At 43.7% G+C, this 18,287-nt stretch overlaps 1 protein-coding gene across 1 annotated transcript in view; it reads right to left on the bottom strand.

Moving 5' to 3' along the window:
- The window catches only part of LOC125985110 (receptor-type tyrosine-protein phosphatase F), a 114,641-nt gene extending 106,147 nt beyond the window's left edge, over positions 1-8,494 (bottom strand). Inside the window, exon 1 of the mRNA XM_049747633.2 lies at positions 8,267-8,494. The gene's annotated coding sequence lies outside the window, so the exon portion shown is untranslated. The remainder of the gene's footprint in view (positions 1-8,266) is intronic.
- Between the last annotated feature and the right edge of the window lie 9,793 nt (positions 8,495-18,287).

The following is an 18,287-nucleotide window of genomic DNA, read 5'->3' as shown; positions in this document are numbered from 1 at the left end:
TTTTGTGTCTTATAACATTGTTGAATAAAATGGAGCTGCATTCATTTCTGTCTCAGTGCTTAGTACAATACGTCTGAAGCGACAATTTTTTTTTACTCGCGTTGTAGTCAAGACAATGCAAAAAGAGACATTAGCTAGGCCTTGTGAATACCGGGACCCAAGCGAGAATAAGACGCTTGGAACACTCAGTATTGTAATGTCCTTACCTTGATGTGAGATGCACATTGTTACCCAACTACCACTTAAAGAGACTGCAAAGTAATAAGCTTCCCCACTCGAGTTGAAAACGAGCGTCCTTTAAAGGCATAACAGGTCCGACCGCAGTGCTAGTAAAATTGGGCGTTTTACTTCAAAGTTCACGCTCGATACACTTCGAGTGGGTTCGTACTTAATTAAATACTCCACGGAGTAAAGTGTGTCTGTAAATTGTAAATGAATTAATCCCATCGCTCGTCGGAATGATGCAAACAACGTCGACTCGAGACGTTGGCAAAAATGTCATTCGGGCGTAATGCTCCCTTCCCGTTCCGATAATAGGAACGTCATGAATAAATGTCTCTCAATAAAAATGAAGCGAGGTACCTACGCGCGTTCTCAAATCAAATTTCATGCTTTTTAAACCCCAGCCTTGAAAATCAAGAGTCTATGTTCAAAGCATGAAAGTGCACATTAGCACGGCAGGCAGAGATGTTTGACACCAATCACCATATTTATGAGTACGATGACATTCCAGCGCGAGGGAATGTCGTCTGTGAGCGTGACACTGACCAAAGGCCGTCTGGAATTTAATGAGAAAAAATAGTTTCATACATGTAATGAAGGCACAAACTTTGGACTTCGTTTATGTTTCGGGCTGAATAAATTACCATAGAAATATACGTCGGTGAGTTTAAGTATTGATGAATTAAGTTCACATCCAAAAGTGTGGCAGCAATTTGAAAGCTGGACTTGAAAGGGTTCGAATCGAAAATACACACATACCAAGATGAATAGCAGCTTATTTTATCATTTCAGTAGCGAGGCACGTTTGCAGATAAGAGGGGGTAAAAAAATAAAAAAGTGAAATGTTACTGCTGGTGGACAAATTGAATCTCACTGTCAAATATTTGGCTTGTTCAGTAACCACAACAACATCAGCTTTAGCTGCAAATGGCCTTTCCAAGTAGAGTTTAAAACAAATGCACGAAATATCTCAAATCCCGTCCGTGCTCGTCGACAATAAATATCCTATAAATTCAATTTAACTTTGAAAAAGTCCAAAGTATTTGCCCAAACAGCCCTGTGACCTCACACTACGATATTCCATTAAGTTTCCACGTGCAGTCAGGGACGTTTCCGCCATATTTCAGCTCCACACTTCTTTTGTCACCTTGAAATGTATTCATCACAAAGGATATGCTGATAATGTGCAAAGGCGTGCGGGACGGTCATTTATAATATGAAAGGAGCTATTTAGCCATCGCCAGAACAAGTCAACATGCCGACACCGCATTCAAAGCCAGTTCATTTGATGTTTTCCTATTTATGTTACGCGGCGATAAGAGTGGAACGGTATAAAGCCAGGTCATTGACGTGTAAAGTATTGCGGATTTAGTCTTATCGCAATAGCTGTGATTAATTCCTCTACCAGAAAACAAGGCCGACTTACAGCATACAACTCTGTCTTTTCAAAGATATTTTCAGAGTAGCGAGAGTACGAGCGTGTACACATCTTCGCCAAGGTCAAACAACACCTGATCAATAAGACACTGGAATAAAAAACACAAATTTAGTGAACTATCCTCCCATCCAATACGAGTCGACAGGCAAATTTCCAAACGGTTTCTTCTTTGGCTATTGTTAGCTTGAGCTACATCGATCCGTGTATGGTTAATGTATAGTATTTAAATGGATAATAATAGCATCAGTGCGAGGACGCATGAAAGTAATTATGGCTTCCAATGACAAATGGATACTTGAGAGACGCAATCACCCTTTTATGGTCCGCTTGTTGTCACACGTCGGCGTCATTCAAAGACTAACGGCTAATTTATCCGCTTCGCTGTGACCCGCGTTTAAACATTGAGACTATTTTTTTGTTGATCATCTGCTCAAAGTATTGTTCAAAATTAACGCTTACTGCTTTACCGAGACAAAATATGGGTGATTGGTGCTAAAAGAACATTTCAGCCAGTCAACGGTCCTGTTGTTAAAAATAAGATTGTCATCATAGAGAGAGGTTATGGAAGAGGCGCCATGTAAACAGGGCGGGATTGAAATAAACAAGCCTGTCTTTATCGGCGTGATGCATTGCCTGACCATGAGCTGTCATGTGACATGATGCGATGCTGTCAGCGCTAATGATCTCTGACGGCATTACGGCGCTGTCGGCACTCAAAGCCAAGGCCCCTGGTTGTGAGGGACCTGTCATCTCGCTTCCTCGCCGCCAAACGCTCCCACTCCTTTAAACTCCTTTTTATCCGCCGCATCAGCGTAGACTGCAAGGCGCGCACTTTCTCGTCGTCAGCTACGCCGCTATTGGCCGATCAACAACGTGAAATGTTTTTGCTCGTACGCCAAATAAGGTGATAAGAAGGCGGTCCGTTGCCAAGTGCAGCGAGGCGACGTTCACTTGGGTTGTCAGTCAGTATACGTCCTGACAAAGTTCCTCGATACTTCACTCCAATTCTTCACTGTCAGCGTGATTTGCACACTTGACGGAGCACTACAATATTAGCCTCCCATTATCTATCGACTTAATATTCGAGGCAGAACTAGAAATAGCGAAGACACAAAATGGGAGATTTTTTTTCTCTGTATGTGTGGAATTTTGTGCTTATTACGGGTGTGCAGTGCACTCATAAATTTAAAAAAAAAAAAAAAAAACACGGTTCACAGACGGTAGCGTACGGGGAAAAAAGAAAGCTGGCTTCTTTTCATTTAAATAGTAAAATGAAACATGCAATCAATTACAAAGGCGTCCTCGGTTCAAACGGGTCATTAATGCTAAATAGGTCGTGTTGCATATTTATGATGATCTGTTTTGAGAAAAAAAAATTCATTTTTGTCAATTAAATTCCACTCCCAAAAACAATGACAGGTTTTTTAAAAACAAACACCAATATATTCAACATTTTCCTTCAAAGTGTATAAAATTAATTCATTTTTACTTCATGATTGTAAAATGACCACCAAAGGCATCCAATACCTTGAAATAAGGCTGGTATCGGTACCAATACCTAGTATCGGTATTCGCGCCCATCCCTAATCATAAATAACTTTGTTAATTCAGAAGTGCATATCAAACTCGTGGCCCTTTGCAATAATCAATACCCAAGAAGGCCTCAATTTCAAAAAGGTCAGCCACCTCTGCAATTAATTCTGCCGTGAGAAATTGCTGTTAGCTTAACATTCCGTAGCCGGCCAACCCGCAGAACCGACGCCTTGCTGGTGGCAGCCGAGTAGCGTATGCCTCGAGTCACATTCATCAACAATTAATTCCACACAATTGAGCAAATCCTTAACAACCAATTAATCGATTACCGTGGCCGTTCCTTGCGGCGGCAAAACATGAAATCCCATTTATCTGCAAAAGCCCTACCAATCTCTGAGAGGGGAAATTGGACGTCTGTGCCGCCACAAATGTAGCCACGGTGATTATGGGAGTTTGGGGGTCATTTTAAATGTCACAAAGCTGTGAGTGATGAAGGGAGACGCCGGAAAGAAGTGTCTGCACGCATCGATTTGCTATGCGCTGCGGCTAATGTAGCGTGCTGCTAATGAAAATGGAGAATCGGTGGCTGAGCTCGCTGTGACAATCGGCTCATTGCTCATCGCAGACAACGGTTAATCTGCATCGCTTGTGCTTGTGCTTGTGCGTGCGTGTTTGTGTGTGTGTGTGTGTGTCACATTCGCACTTGCATATTTGATGAAGGCTGTACGCGTGACATTTAAGTTGGGCCTCATAAAGACAGCGGACTGTTTGACCTTATGTGATATTCAGCATCCGTCCAGGTAGAGTCTGTTTATTTGCGCGCAAATTTAATCAGGCGCTAACTTGAAAGGAGCCGCTGGGCGAGGACCAAAACAAATCCGAGTGTGTATGAAAAATGAGCGCGCACAATTGCTGACTTGGCAATTACTGTAGACGCGAGAAGGTTTGGCCTTTAATGAGTCATAAAAACCTCACTTATGCATTACTGTGCATCATCATTATTTCATTCCGTAATCATTATTTTACACGGTTGGCGGAGAGCCAGTATCATGATCAATTTTACTCAAACCCTCAACTTTCTAAAACAAAAACAAAAAAAGGAGAACATAGCATGTTACGTCTCAGCTGAAGCGGTTTCTTTGTGGGATAGCGCCAAACAAAAGCACCCTCGAATTTACACAATGCGGCGAAAACAAGCAATTATGCCAGTGTCAAAAACAAGAGGGATCACTTGAGCTAAACAAGCACACCGACGTATTGTTCAAATGGCATTCGGGTAAATAGACGCTCAGAACGTTTGCGTTATTAGCTCAAGCAAGCGGAGCAGAAGGAGGCCTTAGACATTGTTAGCCGTACAACGCTGTCACTTTTCTTTTGTCAAACTTTAGCATTTTGGGGCAATGCTAGGATTTAAGATGACAGTTAAAAAAAAAAACATTTCTAGTTTGACAGCTAAACACGTTAAGCTACAACGCCATAACGATTTTTTTACTCAAACTTTGTTAAAAGATAATGAACGGTACTCTTATTTTTTTTTAAAAAGTCAAGTTCTCTGGAAATGTTTAGTGCATTGAAGTGGCCGTTCTAACCTGACTAGCATTTTGACGGACATTTTTGAGAAACGTCAAGTTTTGAGTTTATGCTATTGTTGCTTCTCGTTTTTAAACATTAGCATTTTCACCTAACAACTGGTTTGCCGTAAAACATCCTGCTCATACTTTCTCCATCAAAGCCTGCTTGCATGCATGCTGTTGCCTACATCATATATTTATGATTCAAGCAGTAAAAAAAACAAAAATAAAAATGAGTCAGCGAGTTCAGGGAAGCCTTGCTCGGCACGAGGTTAATTCCTCTCCTAATACCGCTGAAATGAATCACCCTTTTCCTAATCCACTATGACATATGGATCATCAGCACATTAATTCATAAATGATTGGATTTTGCAGGCGATTTGTTAGAGTCGCTTACAAACGTGATTACAGGTGGAACAAACGTCCACCGTTCACGGATTCATCATCAAGGAGAAATTGTGTTGGTGAAAAGTTGGCGTTGGAGGAGAAGCGAGGCATTCCGACGGGCCCTCGATAATATCGTGTTTTTCCTCAAGCCGTTTCCTCCGTATGCCTAATCGCCACCTTGCCCATGGACAACTCTTCTTTAATGAGAAACAGACAGAATTGATTAACACTTAACCTCGCAATGTCGTCGTCCACGCTCGCCTCCTCGCTCAGCAGAAACAACACGAGTCAAGCTCGGAGGAAAACAAGATACTTTTTAGGTCTGTTTCCACTTTTTGCCTCATTGCAGGGGTGCCCTATAAAAACCACTGGTTGATAATGCCACCAGTGGAGTCTTGAATGAGAGCTGGTTTCAATCAGCAGTCAAATTGCTCCCGCATTACACTCGACAAAAGCAGTAAATCACTGCCTCCATGCCACTGATGTCAAGGAGCGAGCGAGCCCAACCAGAACCCTCTCCCTATACAGGGATCCTAAACAGGGCAGCAGCTTTATCAGATGTCTAAATCGGAATATTTCATGCGGTAATCTATTATGTGGGTCGGAATCACAAGTGGACTCCACTAGAGCTTGTGGCTTGCTACCAAGCGTCAATCCCTTCATAGCTCCAGTTCTGGTTAAAAAGAGGCCTTGGGTTGTCCGTGCCAACGCCCCACCCAAACACTCGCTGATCCCACCCACCACAAACCAACAAAACCTCTCATTAGAGAGAGCCGGGGGCTTTGAAATGACCAAGAATTTAACAGTAGGGAACAAATGGATGTTGGTCATGCCCGACGGTTTCTCACCGTGTGGCCCGCTGAGTAGATTGACCTACTCCCCCACACCCCCGGCCTGATATCGCCAAGCCCGGATGAGGAGGCCGAGGCAGATGCTCTGGCGGGCGGCCCGGGCCGAGCCTTCTAGGAAATAACCCTTCGCAAGCGGCTCACAAGTGGCGTGCGCGTATTCAGGTCAACGAGCAACAGATGCATTTGGGAAGCAACCGGTTCAAAGTCTGACTGGGACGGAGACAAAAGGTTAAGGCTGAAGATAATCACTCTGCTTTCATGAAGGACTACTGAGTAATTAATGTTAAGAGGCTAAAATCAGAGGGCCGTTTTAAGATAAACAACGGGTCGAACTGACTACTTGATGAAAATACCGCAGTTGTCGATTAACCTCGATTAGTTGTCGATTCGTCGATTCATTTTGACACCTCTAAATATAAATGCATCCTCAAGTAAGTAAAATGGCCAATTGAGTGCTGCAATGTACTGTAAGCATGCGTTCGCTGAAAAATCAACTGTTTCCTTTTAAATTTCAGCCAACAACAATCATTCATGCATTCATCAAGTCCTCAGCAGGCTGCCAAGCTAACAAATAATAACCTCCCGATTCCTCGACAGCAACTCTAAAGCTTGAGGCACAACGCCTACTTTGAGCCATTAGCAACTACCAACATCCCACAAAACGTCTGCATCAACACAGCGTGCCGTAATAAAAAGCAAAACGATCACGAGGGGGGGAAAAAAATTAAATTTCTGCGGCATAGCGCACTGGAGGATTACATGGTGGAATATTTGGCCACCGTATAACAATATCCACCAGCTGCCTGCGCAATGTTTTACAGTAGACTGAGGCCTCGTATGGCGCTTGTAATGTAGTCAGCAGAACACAGCGGTAGGACAGCTTGATAACAAAGTGCCACCATGAATCTAAATGACAATGCACCATTTTGTCTCGCAGGAAAACTCAAGGTTAAGCGGGGCACGCGTAGTGCGCTTGGTCTTTAAATCCGACATCTTGAAGTGTTTCAAACTGGATTCAAAATGATTCGAGAAGACAGCGTATCGGTCGTCTGTGGGCTTTGAATGCTAATGCTAAAAACAGTGCTAACAGAAGTAGAAATGTACTTTTTAATTTCACCACAGAGCTTTGAAGGGATCCAATTTATTAGGTTTTCTTTTTCTCTTGAGGCTATCATGATGCACATCCAAATTGCATCACATGAGCCAAAGAGTGTGAATCATGCCCCATGTGGAATCAACACGCCATGCCTTTTGCGGACAGCAGACGTTTGGTCACCCATTTGAAACGGGCTAAGCCCAGCTTTCAGAATCCCACACAAGCAGCCGAGGCCTTGCTTTGTTTTTTCTTCTTCTTTTTAGATGCATCTGACGCAATTTCAAGAAACTATAAAGCTACACTCTCCTCTATTGATGTCTGCATGATGTTGGCGAGACCATCCGGGTTTCGACTATGGGGATGATTCCGCATGCAACCTGCAAGATTGCCATGCAGCACACCGCGGGCATCGCTCTAAAACCTTCCCGTGTGCATCGAAAAACACCCCCCCTTCCTCTTCATCCTCCCCCTTGTCCTCCTCCTCCTCCTCCCATCCTCTTCTTTTCCCAGATTGGATCCAGCCTTGAGGATCGCTGTGGGCTATCACTACTGAGCTTCTATCTATGCATCAGCACAATTAGAGACAAAAAACAAGTGAAGGCATTGTAGTGGTGATTGACAGGTGTCAGCAACATTCACAGCTTCTTCTTGATGCATGTGACGTCACGACTGCGGGCATGCACGCGCACTCGCATTCACAATCACACACTTTTAATGAACAAGACGACACGTTTCACAACATTTGCTAAACCATTGTGGCTCTTTATATATTTATCAGTTTATCTAGTTTAAATCCTGAGCAGGCTACGTCATTAACGGCTTGCTTATTAAACTCATTAGGCGAATAATCCGTTTTATTTTTTTCCGCACTCGTTTCGCGGCGTAGTTGTCGAAACTCACCAAGAGGGAAGAATTGAATCGCAATAATGATGACAAGTGTGCGGAAAGTTCGCGAAAATTAACTCGACGACAGGAACGCCATTAGCTGTTGCGGCTTCGGGAGGTCAGTAACACCGGGGCTGACCTTCGCTAAATGTTACACCCCTCCGAGCCCCCTCTCTCGCTCCAAACTGTTCCGTGACACCCCCAAACCAAACCCGAACCCCACACAGCAACAACCGCCAGCACAAGTTAAGTTAAAGAAACAAATTGGTTGCGGAGCACTTACGGAGTCTCCTCGTTGACGCCGCCGACGTTGGCATGTCTTCCCCCCCTCCACCACCACCACCACCTTTGGCGTTCCGCGTCTTCCACTTCGGAGCCAGCGAGGGGAAATCCACGTCACGGGGACCAAAATTGAAAGAGTAAAAACAGTCCAAAGGGTTTGCGATGAATTGAGAGCATGTAAGAATGAGAAAAGAAAGACAAGGTCCTACCCCAACCCGGTCGTGGAGACAAGTGACCAGATCTATTAGGTGCCCGCACATGCGCATGGGCACAAAAATCCCCCCACCCCCCCACCCCACCAAAAGAAAAAACCTCCCGAAAAACACAAAAGTATTCTATTATTGCTCAGGTGGACATTTAAAACATACGCACCCGCTTCCCTCAATGAAGTAGTTAAGTCGAGAAGAGGGAGAGAGTCGTCTCCCAACCTCTACTCAGTCACGCTTCCCGCCGCCTCGGAGGAGAGACGACTTGCTTCGGTCGGTCGACCGGCAGGGGCTTCGGCTCCACTCGGCAATCTTCGGCACTATTCGCGAAATCCTGGGAAAAATAACAGCTCGCTGTTTCCAAAGGCACTGTTTCTCACGTTATGCTTCATCGACAAATGATTCATTTATTGATTAAGTGTTAATATTAAAAACAGACATCCATTTTTATTTCAAAATGGAATAAACTATAAGTGTAAACACGCAGTGTGTCAAACTGTCCCATAAACATAAGAAGCCACGTAAACAAGAGCATTGAAATAACAATACAACACAGAACAATGAGGGGTTCTGGAGCAAATTAAATAGAAGATTCCTTCAGAGCATAAAATGCCCATTACATTACTTCCCGCAAATAGAATGCCCTTCCCCAACCCATCTTTCCCCACTAAAATCCCATTTGTCATCCTTGCTCTCACCTTGTGAAGGCTCAGGGCAACGCTGTAATTTATAATTTATACGCACAAGCAGGCCAACTTTTTCCTGCCTCTTTTGCTGAAAATAGTTTTTTAAGAGATGGCGGAGGTGGAGACATCTGCTTTTTACTTTACATTTTACTTCACGAAAAAAAAAAAAAAAGCATTTGTGTCATCAAAAAATCTTTCATCTTTAAAGTACCGAGGCTATATCAGCATTGCAAAATCCATAATGCCATCAAACCATCTGGCAAGAAAGCACGGACGCGGTCAACGGCGACACAGGGATTCGACTTGCCTTGTAAGTGCGTACCCACTCAAGCATTTCACCATGCAGGTGACGCCTCCCCTAATGAGGAACTTGAATGTCTTAAGAATTCTAACAGCTCACCTCCACCCACCTTTCTTCACCTCAGGATGATCAATCATTAACTCAGTGGACCTTCCACTGAACCGCAGCCTTTTCCATCTGCCTCTGAAAATCAGCTTCATTTAGCGAACTTGAGCGCGTTTATTATATAATATTGACTTAATGTGCATTGTCCCTTTAATCCGCCCCCTCCAAAAAAACATCCTTATCCAATTTCTACCAAATCTGTTCTACATACACTAAATAGGTTTGTGTATCAGAGTATCACAAGGAAAATCTCACAACATAACTACAATTAATCATAAATACAAGCATCCAAACATAGTTGAGCTCCTGGAAAATTGAAAGACTCTATCGAATGGCTGCAATTGCTAAATAATAAACAGTATTGTGTTGCGGTGCCTCTTAATTGAAATCTGGAAGAAGAGAAAATACTCTGATTGTCCAAATACGTTTCGACTTAATTGTCCATGAACAATCCCAAATGAGTCTCATCTATATGGCGGTTACGGTGAACCCTGCAGTTAGCTGCTAAGAGGGACTTTATCTCCTCTTAAGTGCACAAATGATAACCTTGGCCAGCACACAGTGTTCCTCTCAGACAATTAAGAGCATTATTGATAAGGCCAAGCCATTATGCAGTGTATTTGCCAAAAAGAAAAAAAAAACATTCCTTGCAGAAGATATTTAGCCTTTCTGATTGACAACACCAGCGCTATCATATCACTCTTACGTAGACCTTCAACCTAAGTTGATCTCTCTTCCTTTCGTCCACGACATCGTCGGTCGTCCATTCACTGGGTTCTCATTTCCTGCATTGACGTCGGACCTAGCAAACTGGCTTGCGAGCGTAACATCTTGGGAAAGAAACTTGGGATCCCTTTTATTGGCTGCACCTGCTTTATTAATATTTTATTGATCTCTTTGGGGAAATAAGAGAAAGGGGGAAATTAATGTAAATAGATTCATTTTGGTCCCGGAGCCTTCTCACTTGATAAGTGACGGCTGGAAAGCTAATTTATCAGGGTTACTTTGCAGTTACTTTGCCGTGCCACAAGATGTCAAAAAATATATATATAAAATTTGAGGGTAACAATATCACATTTTATCATTAGTCGCTAGAAGCGTCCAAAAAATATCAAATAGCCACATTGTTATCATTCAGTCATCTACCAGCCGAAAATCAACTTTTTCAGAGCAGGGAAAAAAAGTAGAATTATGATTTTGCTCCTGTAACTCGTGAATTTCTCCGCTGAATTTGCTCGTGTTAGCATATTAGCCAGACGACAACAGTCATCAACCCGTATTTTGAATTTGGCTTGACAAAACTACGGAAAATCCAAGTGGAGGAAATGACTGCAAGTTAACACAGCAACCACATGGCCTTAGATATAATCACATGCTAACTTTGACAGTGAAAACTAAATTATTGACTTGCCTGGAATACATGCCAGTGCACAATTACTGGTTTCAGGCTGGTTTCCATACAACGTGTAATGATGAGTGATAATTTTGGCGATATGAGACTGGTGGCCTGCTGCGTTGTCGAGCCGCGACTCGAATCCATTTTCTGTCAGGCGGCGTAATTGCTTTTGATCACCTCTGGAAAAGCGGAATCACGCTCCTCTGAATTCATCATCGCTTGGCGTTTAAAACACAAGACTGTTATCTCATGGAACACTTGCAAATTAGTTTTTCCCTTCGCACTCCACAGAGAAAACAAAAAAGCCCATTAAAGTCTCCATCTGGAAGAATCTGTCACTTCCAATTCCCCATTGCCTCTTTTGGAGATAAGGTGTACGTTCTCGTCTCTCAACTCTCTTTTTTTTTTTTTTTTGATCTGGTAATTACAAACACTTATGTAGATAGATTTGGTTTTAGTAATGAGATTAATTGGCACTGTAATTAAATCCTCATCATAATCATGTTCACTGTACAGTTTAGTTTTCCCTACCTCATTAATTGATTGACAGTTTGATGTTAGAGTTTGGTCACACTCATTTACTGCCATAATCAATTGTTTTGTATCTATGACAGCTCGACCGGCCTAGGAAATTCCCGACGACCCCTGTGGCCCAGAGTTCAGATGCTATAAAAAAGGCTCGTCCGTCACAGTTTAAAATTTCAATTACAATCTGTTCTTGGACGCTGAACAAATTTTGCACTCAAATGTATTTCAGATTAAGATCTGCGATTGTAACTTTAAAGCCTCTGTGCACTTGGATAACACATATAACCCAAAAGTCTTGAGCAGAGCTTCAATCAAGACTTTTAAGAAAAAATGAACGGATGATTCAATGAGGCAGGAAAAGGCAGTTAATGGAAGTTAATGACCAGAACACACGAAGGAGTGCTCTGTATCATTAACCAAGACGCGGCCAAATATGTTAATGATTGCGATTATGCCTTCCGCCAGTGCTTGGACACGTTGAACAGATTATGCTAATGTTGTATCAGTGTGTATCAAAGGCAGGAAAATGCTAGCAAGCGTACATTTCTGTTAAATTGTTGTCACACAGATGAAAGAATAGAATTAGGTCAGCGGCATCAATCTCAGTTTGCTGGATTTTAAATAGCTTGCGCTACAAAAAGACATTTCTGTTAGCATTAGATAAATTCCTCAGTGACGCTAAGCTAGAGATGCAGCCAGCAAAAAGTGGTTGAGATTGCGACCAAGGGCAGAGCACTCAAGAGTAAGAAAAAAAAATTACAAAATTAGGTGGGCAACAGGAACTCCATGACGGAAAATGAGGAAAAAAATGACAAAGCCTAACAACAATAGTGCCTACAACAAAAAACGATTGAACTGACAATGCAGAATGACTTCATCAACGTTTCTCGGCAATCAGGGTTCAAGACTTTCTCCGATCCTCGCATTTTTTCAATTGCCACGAGTAATAAAACTCAAGACCCATTAGAAAGGTCTGCTCAGGTACTGATTTGTCTCTTGGCAACAATTCAGCTCATCTTCTTAAGCTTAATGAGCCATTCACATCTCACATAATACTTTTAATAAATACGACGTGATGTGACGCATGCGCTTAAGCTCAAACAGACACCGAGCGGTAAAACGGAACAATCACTCCAAACCATAAATGCAGGATCTATTTTTAAAAAGGGGCCGATTGAGGAAAACAAAGACAGAAAGGAGCAGAAGTGGGATGGGATTTGGATGAAGGACATATAAGCAGCGGCTATTGAGTTGGCAGCAGTGAAAAGAACCCTCAGTTATTGAATGAAAATTAAAAAAAGCAAGAAATCAAAGGCAGGAAAATTCCTGCCCAGATGAAGGGCAAGGATAGAAGGCTGTCCCTCTCTTCTAAGCATTTCTCTTCTCTACTACCAGCACTGGCCTTGCAGCATCAGCAGGCTGCTTAGACCTTCAGTACCAGAATCCGAGACGTGATCAGGAGGAGGCAGACACACCCATGAGAACATGGACCCGCTATCTCCACCCTCCACATCAGCTAATAATATTGTCAAAATATCCTGTACATTTATTGTCAATCATCTGCTCCAAACATTCCCACTGGTGTGACGATCTTGCCATTGACTCGCCGACCGGTACTTCACCGCGTGGAGTGCGTGTCACGTCTGTCTGCTTGCGAATGCGGCGAGCGTAAGACCCGTGAGGTGTTGACGCCGCTAGGTGACGCCTCGGGAATAGACCGGCTTTATCAAGGAGGTCATCTCTCAGTAAAGGCACGAGTCGTTGGCGGCCAAAGTGATGGATGTGACGGACAGGCGTGATCCTTCTTGTTTCTCCCTGTCAGCATTTCTCTCTCTCTCTCTGGCCCTCTCCGGCAGATTGGGTTCCAGCAGTCATTCCTCACGGGGGAATCTGCCGTTTCAACCGCGCCGCCTCCCATCAGACAAATGGATATTAGCTGGTTAATTTTTAATTCCTGAAATGCGAAGGAGCCCATGCTCTTTCATGGCTGGGAGGAGCGCTAATGGGTCCTCGGATTAGGTATCATGGGCGGATATCTGGGAACGGCCCCCGGGGATTGTTTTGTGCCGCTTTCTCTATTGAACGCCGTCGAGTCGTGGAGTGAGGCAGAAAGCCTCTCAAAGTCGCACTGTCCAACTATTGACCCTTTTTGGAGGCACAATGGAAGGTCTGGGCTGAAAAGATATTGAGTGGATACCGAGAACAGTCATGCTGAGAGAAAACACACGATAAGGCTCTGTATCCCGTGCAGCCGAGGCAGACGTGCATTCCCACCTAAAAAAAGAATCATCGACGCTTTGAGATCCGCCTAGATCCGTGCAGATTTAGACCGTGAAATATTTTCCACATTTTTGAAAGAATCGTGTCACCGTAACAACCAACCAAATGTATCGTAATAGTTTTTTGGGGTGGGTTGGGTTTTAACCCCCTCGGTTTTATCTTTCAGTTTGGGCCAAGAATTTGTAGTTTGGGTGCGTCCCTAATGAATGTTGACCCCTTTCAAAACGAACGTACGGAGAAGAAAACCTCCCCGTGCTCTCAGTAAGATTGGCAGCCATGATTGTTTGTTATTGACTCCAATATTCCATTAAGGTGAGCAACTCCTTGCTCGTAAATGGCTCGTGACAGCAGCACGGAGCCGCCTGATGATGCCCCATCACCAGACCTCACACAGCGTTATTAACTGGCTACCCGGACGCCGCCGCCGTTTCCCCGTGACAGTGACACATGCGCCGAGCGAATATAACGCCATCCTCCATCTCTTCACTCCGTCTCGCCGAGAGTAGGCGAGAGAGGAAATTAAATGAGATCTGAGGAATTGAAGGGGAGGCGGCACCGTTTTGAGTTTCCTTTACTGACAGCGACGGCAGTCATGAGAAAGACATCAACGCAATCCAATAGAGTGAATTTGTTTGAGCATTTTTTTTTACTACTCTAACAAATTCAAGTACAACAAATACAAGGGGAATACATGCTTTGTCAGCAGTTGAGGCTGCGTCCACCACCCATAATGAAGTGGGGGGAAATCAGCAGGCTTACCAGAGGAAATCCCTAAAAATCACTGTCAAAGCAACAGGGCTTCAAACTATAAACATCATTTTGGGGTTCCTCCAGAATATCACAGCTGGAGTAGAAATCCTGATACAGGGATGGACACAGATGGATGGGCAGTAAATAAGGTGGACAGACAGATGTTTGTATAAGCACAGACCATTCCTCCTTCTGTGTCTATAGAGGACGTCAATAGGTTGACAGATGTTAAAGCTATGGCTACACTGGAGAAAATGTAGATGGATGCTATTTGGCTAACACCTACATTGCTGTGACAATAAATACAGATAGAAGGGACGGATGGACGGACAGACAGATGGCAGGAACAGGTCAGGCATATCGGTCAGTACATTTCTCCTTGGGTACAAATACACTCTACTGCGTCTTAAAAGGAAAAGTGCATTTTAAAAACTTTCTGCCGACTGTGCCATTTTTCAGACCGCGTGCCGACTCATGCAGGAAAAGCCGGCTGACAGAATGATGATTTCCAGCCTCTATTGCTGCTTAGCAAACACAGACGGCGCAGTGTGTAAACGGAGGAGTCGGGGGGTGGGTAGATGCAATGAAACGTCGGAATTAAAAGGGAGGACGGGGTGGAAAGAGATGGACAGCAGTAATCAAGGTGGTAGCCAGGGAGCGCGATGGGGGAAAGAACCGTTTACTGGCGAGAGGGAAGCGATGAAGAATAGAGAAAGCAGATAATCGTAAGGGTGATGGGGGATCGCGAGAAAGCCGAGGGAGAGTGAAATAGGCATTGACAAAGTACGTAGGATACATGCATGGGGGGGAGGGGGGGCGGAGATAGAAACAGATGGCGGAGGGAAGAAGGAAGACCGGGAGGGGCGTGACCTATGGGTGGCGTTGGAGGGCTTTGGACAGGGCTTGCAAGGAGGGGGGGCATTAACAAAGCGTGAAATTAAAGCCGCCGCGCTGCAGCAAGAAGGCCCTCGGCCCCGACTCAAGCCAAGCATCCTCATCAGTCCGCCGCAGGAAGACCGGCGACTGAAAGGCTGCTGAGGGGGTAATAGAGCCTGTCGTATTATTGTAATGATGTGTGGAAAAATGACGGAGCGGGGGGAGATTATAAACAGGACCTCTAATCACCGTGCCGTGACAATATTTCTCACAGGCGACCGTGCCGCCGCACACAGGTGGTAGTGACGATGACATCCCGAGTCCGAGACGTTTTTGACCAACTGAATGCTTATGAAAAATTCTAAAAAGGAGGGAGGCGGGACGGCAGCGGACAAGTGGTACGAAAAACACAATCCTACTCTGAGTGAAGTCATGGCTTCTCCAGCGGAGGGGAATTGATCGGTGTCAGGGTGACAACACTGCACAAAATAAGAACACCTATCGCTTTCTAAACTTTGAGTATTTCCATCCTTGTATCGACTATCACTCCATTCCTGGAGACGAAGGGTGGCGTCTCTAATCCTCACGTAGCTATTCCCCTTCGAAAGTATAATGAGCAAGCATCCTATTGGAATTCAAGTCCACTAACATGCCGCACTCCCATAAACAGCTCTGACTGGATGCACATATTCCGGTGAGAGCTGATCAATGTTGAAGTCATTAGGCAACTTATCTCCTCATTAGACACATACTCAACAACATTCATCTCAGGCTACAGGCTAGTTGGACAAGCTAGTGGCTATTTACGGCCAATTTTTATACATGTCTTCCGGGCAGGAGCTAAACACGACGCGCTGCGTGGTTCGAGGATGGGAAAGAGCAACATTTTATTTCCCATCAGAAAAATGCTCCACTATAAATCTGGCGAGCTCATTCACTGCCATTGACGGCTATAGACGTGAAATGTCCAAGTTAAATTCTGGTGTAGGTATGGATTGCACGATTTTATTTGTCACCGTTCTCTACCACACAAAGCAGTATTCTAGATTTTTTTCTTCTGATGCCTAAAAATGAATTCAGGCAGTGGGTGTACAACATGTTTCAGATCCAAATCCTGACTCTTAAGCCTTGGTGGAGGTTTGATTGCCATTCTGGCTTAAACACACAACATTGGCCAGTGAACACAGCCCCTACACTTTGGAGTTTCGCACTAGGAGACACTTGTTGCTAGGTTACCAGAATCTATCAACCGGCAACTCTAATCCCTTGTATTGCACGTTTTTACTCTAAAGTTGCTGCAAAATACACTTGTGGCCGGCAGGCGTGTTCTCCTCATTTGAGGCAAAGTGTCTTTTGTGTTTACCGTAATGGATGCCAGATGCTTGTTTTCTACCACGGGCTATGTTTCTGTGACGCATCGCTACTAAATCTTTGCATGTCTGTTTGTATGACTGGCTCCTTGCATTTACCCACATGCGTGTTTCTGTTTTTCTGCACAGCAACGATTTATTAGCATTTCGATGGGAACACGATTCGAGCTTGTCACTTTTTCGACTATTTCTATTGCGAGAGGCTAAGAAATACAGTCTGGCAGGATGAAGTATGGACTCGTCCGCAGTGAGAAGCGACTGAAAGCTGTTTTGAAGGTGACTCTTTTAGTAATATGTGGCCATGGCCTCCCAGGAATATATTTGTCATCCGTGTCCCCGATATTCGGAAGGTGACTAACAAATCAGATTATCTGTATAGTGTTTTTGGCAAGACTGGCACCGAAAACAGCATTATCTACTCAAGGCATGACACGAGACTCCAAAACACAAAAACACACAAATGGACGATGTTGTTGCTACTTTGCGATAGAAGTTTAAGGAAATTATAAATAATATATATTAATATATATATTGATATATAATATATTAATATATATAGTATATAATATATATATATATTATATATAATTATTAATATAATTAATATTAATATATATAATTATATATATACAAAAATATATGAATTCACTTCCCAATCAGTGACATTGCAAAAGTTTTTTTTTTTGACATAACCATTATATTATTCACGACTTCTGAAATTTGTGCAGATTATCTTTAATAAAGTTATTAGCATCGTATTCTGATTGTTTATAACTTTTAAGTCAAGTCACTGATCATGGTAATGATTTCTTAGGAGACATAAATATCAAAAGGCAACACCTTTGAGGTAAGTTACCAAAACTACTGGTCACAATTTCACACTAATAACTGACTGGAATATTTATTGAATAATAAATGTGTTTGCAAGCGAGCGCATCCGCCCCGCATCACCTGACCTCTGCAAAAGACCGTGGACCCCTCGCGTCGGCGGCAACATGTGTTGGTGGGTGTGGGTGACTTGGGCGGGAGTGGTGGCTGATAAATGTGTAGCATTACGTGAGAGGAGACAGAAATCAGGCTCCAGATTGCGTGCATCATCTCTAGTGCGTTTCAACCCACAGGTTTAATTGTGTTTGCCAGTGGCAGCAGAGCAGGGAGGGGGGGGGGGGGGGGGGTTAATGTAGAGGTCAGGCCGCCTCTACAGTGAGTGCACTGTGGAGCCGCCGGGGCTTTCTGCAACTATTAGGTTATGTGATTATTGTGTATAGTCTATATGTCCACTTCATTGCTGCACACCACATTTAGTTTTCCTAGTCCGAGAAAATGACGGATCTGTATGTATCAAACTGATAGTGATCATTGCCCAAGATGGAGCTCTCAAATGTTCAAAAGGTTGGTGACCCCTGACCCCATCTTGTTGTATTTCCATCTAAGGTTCCAGAAACTTGTTTGTACTGATGTCACCCATGCTTGGTAATAGCCAAAGTTTGGAATGAGCCACGTCCGCTGTCTCTCTTTAAAGAT

This window comes from Syngnathus scovelli, chromosome 17, assembly GCF_024217435.2.
Source record: "Syngnathus scovelli strain Florida chromosome 17, RoL_Ssco_1.2, whole genome shotgun sequence".
Classification (NCBI taxonomy): Eukaryota; Metazoa; Chordata; class Actinopteri; order Syngnathiformes; family Syngnathidae; genus Syngnathus; species Syngnathus scovelli.
This window is presented reverse-complemented; position numbering and strand designations above follow the sequence as displayed.